Source organism: Acinonyx jubatus, chromosome X (genome assembly GCF_027475565.1).
Source record: "Acinonyx jubatus isolate Ajub_Pintada_27869175 chromosome X, VMU_Ajub_asm_v1.0, whole genome shotgun sequence".
NCBI lineage: Eukaryota > Metazoa > Chordata > Mammalia > Carnivora > Felidae > Acinonyx > Acinonyx jubatus.
In genome coordinates, this window is record NC_069389.1 from 80,991,831 (window position 1) to 80,996,396 (window position 4,566).

Below are 4,566 nucleotides of genomic sequence, written 5' to 3' on the forward strand. Positions count from 1 at the left end.
GACCAAATAGTCTACATACAGCCCTATGCGATGAGTATCCCTATCAATTTATGGGGAAGAGACTTATTGAGTCAATGGAATATTCATCTTAAAACAAGTTTTTCCTAGCCACTGCTCAAATTGAGCCTCTCCCATTAAAATGGAAAACTAACAAACCCGTATAGGTTGAGCAGTGTCCAATAAAAGGGACCAATTGATTCATCTCCAATAATTAGTAGATGAACAATTAAAAAAACGGGCATATAGAGCCTAGTAATAGCCCTTGGAATACTCCTATCTTTTGTGTTCCAAAAGAAACTTGCAAGTGGCGACTTCTTCGTGATCTCAGAGCTATTAATGCAGTAATTGAGCCTTTTGGTCCCTTACAGCTAGGAACCCCCTCTCCCTCCATGTTGCCTCAAAATTGGCTGATTTATTATTGATTTAAAAGACTGCTTTTTCACAATCCCCTTAGCTGAACAAGATAGAGAGAAATTTGCCTTTACCATTCCTGTTGTTAATCACTGCCGGCCATCACCCCATTACCACTGGAGAGTCCTACCCCAAGGGATGTTTAATAGCCCAACAATATACCAATTTTATGCCAATAAAGCATTAGAGTCGATTAGGACGCGGTTTCCTTCTTTGATCATTTATCACTATATGGATGATATCCTTTTTTGTGACCCACATCAACAGCCTCTAGATGAGCTTGTTGCCATGCTCCCTGATCAACTAAACCAACAGGGTTTAAAAATAGCCCCTGAAAAAGTACAAAGGTCGACTCCATTTTCTTACCTGGGGCTACGCATGTTTAATACTCAAATTCGTCCCCTCATTCAGACTATTCCTAATAATGTTCGTATTCTTAACGATGTACAAAAATTGTTGGGCACCATAAACTGGATTCGTCCTCTCCTGGGCATTACTAACGCCCATTTAACCAACCTCCTGGCACTGCTTTCTGGTGATCCCAACTTAACATCACCGCGCTATCTCACCCCGGCAGCAAAGAAGGAGCTGGACGATGTTCAGTCCATTCTCACCTCTCGTAGTTATGATAGGAAAGATCCCAACCTTCCTCTACAGCTATATATTCTTAATCCTAAGGATTTTTCTACGGCATTAATTGGGCAAGCTGTTGTTTAAAAAGTTTTAAAAATAGAATGGCTCTTCACCCACGTAAGTCTTTTTATTTTTTTTTCTTTTGGTTTTGGTATTATTTTTTGTTTGTTTTTTTAATATGAAATTTATTTTCAAATTGGTTTCCATACAACACCCAGTGCTCATCCCAACAGGTGCCCTCCTCAATACCCATCACCCACCTCTCCTCCCTCCCACCCCCCATCAACCCTCAGATTGTTCTCAGTTTTTAAGAGTCTCTTATGGTTTGGCTCCCTCCCTCTCTAACCTTTTTTTTTTTTTTTTTTCCTTCCCCTAACCCATGTCTTCGTGTTAAGTTTCTCAGGATCCACATAAGAGTGAAAACATACGGTATCTGTCTTTCTCTGTATGACTTATTTTACTTAGCATAACACTCTCCACTTCCATCCATATGGCTACAAAAGGCCATATTTCATTCTTTCTCATTTCCACGTAGTATTCCATTGTGTATCTAAACCAAAATTTCTTTATCCATTCATCAGTTGATGGACATTTAGGCTCTTTCCATAATTGGGCTATTGTAGAAAGTGCTGCTGTAAACATTGGGGTACAAGTGCCCCCATGCATCAGCACTCCTGTATCCCTTGGATAAATTCCTAGCAGTGCTATTGCTGGGTCATAGGGAAGATCTATTTTTAATTTTTTGAGGAACCTCCACACTGTTTTCCAGAGCGGCGGCACCAGTTTGCATTCCCACCAACAGTGCAAGAGGGTTCCCATTTCTCCACATCCTCTCCAGCATCTATAGTCTCCTGATTTGTTCATTTTAGCCACTCTGACTGGTGTGAGGTGATATCTGAGTGTGGTTTTGATTTGTATTTCCCCGATGAGGAGCGATGTTGAGCATCTTTTCATGTGCCTGTTGGCCATCCGGATGTCTACTTTAGAGAAGTGTCTATTCATGTCTTTTGCCCATTTCTTCACTGGATTATTTGTTTTTTCAGGTGTGGACTTTGGTGATTTCTTTATAGATTTTTGGATACTAGTCCTTTGTCCGATATGTCATTTGCATATATCTTTTCCCATTCCATTGTTTGCCGTTTAGTTTTGTTGATTGTTTCCTTGGCTGTGCAGAAGCTTTTTACCTTCATGAGGTCCCAATAGTTCATTTTTGCTTTTAATTCCCTTGCCTTTAGGGATGTGTCAAGTAAGAAATTGCTGCGGCTGAGGACAGAGAGGTTTTTTCCTGCTTTCTCCTCTAGGGTTTTGATGGTTTCCTGTCTCACATTCAGGCCCTTTAGCCATTTTTAGTTTATTTTTGTGAATGGTGTAAGAAAGTGGTCTAGTTTCATCCTTCTGCATGTTGCTGTCCAGTTCTCCCCAGCACCATTTGTTAAAGAGACTGCCTTTTTTCCATTGGATATTCTTTCCTCCTTTGTCAAAGATGAGTTGGCCATACTTTTGTGGGTCCAATTCTGGAGTCTCTATTCTATTCCATTGGTCTATGTGTCGGTTTTTGTGCCTATACCATGCTGTCTTGATGATTATAGCTTTGGAGTAGAAGCTAAAGTCTGGGATTGTGATGCCTCCCGCTTTGGTCTTCATCTTCAATATTACTTTGGCTATTCGGGGTCTTTTGTGGTTCCATACAAATTTTAGGATTGCTTGTTGTAGCTTGGAGAAGAATGCTGGTGCCATTTTGATTGGGATTGCATTGAATGTGTAGATAGCTTTGGGTAGTATTGACATTTTAACAATATTTATTCTTCCAATCCATGAGCATGGAATGTTTTTCCATTTCATTATATCTTCTTCAATTTCCTTCATAAGCTTTCTATAGTTTTCAGCATACAGATCTTTTACATCTTTGGTTAGGTTTATTCCTAGGTATTTTATGATCCTTGGTGCAGTTGTAAATGGGATGAGTTTCTCTTTTTGTCCTTCTGTTGCTTCTTTATTAGTGTATAAGAATGCAACTGGATTCTGTACATTGATTTTGTATCTTGCGACTTTGCTGAATTCATGTGTCAGTTCTAGTAGACTTTTGGTGGAGTCTATCGGGTTTTCCATGTATAATATCATGCCATCTGCAAAAGGTGAAAGCTTGACTTCATCTTTGCCAAGTTTGATGCCTTTGATTTCCTTTTGTTGCCTGATTGCTGATGCTAGAACTTCCAACACTATGGTAAACAGCAGCGGTGAGAGTGGACATCCCTGCCGTGTTCCTGATCTCATGGGGAAAGCTCTCAGTTTTTCCACACTGAGGATGATATTAGCTGTGGGCTTTTCATACATGGCTTTTATGATGTTTAAGAATATTCCTTCTATCCTGACTTTCTCGAGGGTTTTTATTCAGAAAGCATACTGAATTTTGTCAAATGCTTTTTCTGCATCGATTGACAGGATCATATGGTTCTTTTATTTTCTTTTATTAGTGTGATATATCACATTGATTGATTTGCCAATATTGAACCAGCCTTGAGTCCCACTTGATCATGGTGAATAATTCTTTTCATATGCTGTTTTATTTGATTTGCTAGCACCTTATTGAGAATTTTTGAATCCATATTCATCAGAGATATTGGCCTGTAGTCCTCTTATTTTTGCGGTGTCTCTGTCTGGTTTCGGAATCAAAGTAATGCTGGCTTCATAGAATGAGTCTGGAAGTTTTCCTTCCCTTTATATTTTTTTGGAATAGCTTGAGAAGGATAGGTATTATCTCTGCTTTAAATGTCTGGTAGAATTCCCCTGGGAAGCCATCTGGTCCTGGACTCTTATTTTTTGGGAGATTTTTGATAAATGATTCAATTTCTTTGCTGCTTATGGGTCTGTTCAAGCTTTTTATTTCTTCCTGTTTGAGTTTTGGAAGTGTGTGGGTGCTTAGAAATTTGTCCATTTATGCCAGGTTGTCCAGTTTGTTGGCATATAAATTTTCATAATATTCCCTGATAATGGCTTGTATTTCTGACGGATTGGTTGTAATAATTGCATTTTCATTAAGGATTTTATCTATTTGGGTCATCTCACTTTTCTTTTTGAGAAGCCTGGCTAGCGGCTTATCAATTTTGTTTATTTATTCAAAAAACCAACTCTTGGTTTCGTTGATCTGCTCTACAGTTTTTGTTTTGTTCTGTTTTGTTTTGTTGGTTTCTATGTTGTTTATTGTTTATTTCTGCTCTGATCTTTACTATTTCTCTTCTTCTGCCGGGTTTGGGGTGTCTTTGCTGTTCTGCTTGTATTTCCTTTAGGTGTGCTGTTAGATTTTGTATTTGGAATTTTTCTTGTTTCTGGAGATAGGCCTGGATTGCAATGCATTTTCCTCTCAGGACTGCCTTCGCTGCATGCCAAAGCGTTTGGATTGTTGCCTTTTCATTTTCATTTGTTTCCATATAATTCTTAATTTCTTCTCTACTTGCTTGGATGACCCATTCATTCTTTAAGAGGGTGTTCTTTAACCTCCATGCTTTTGGAGGTTTTCCAGAC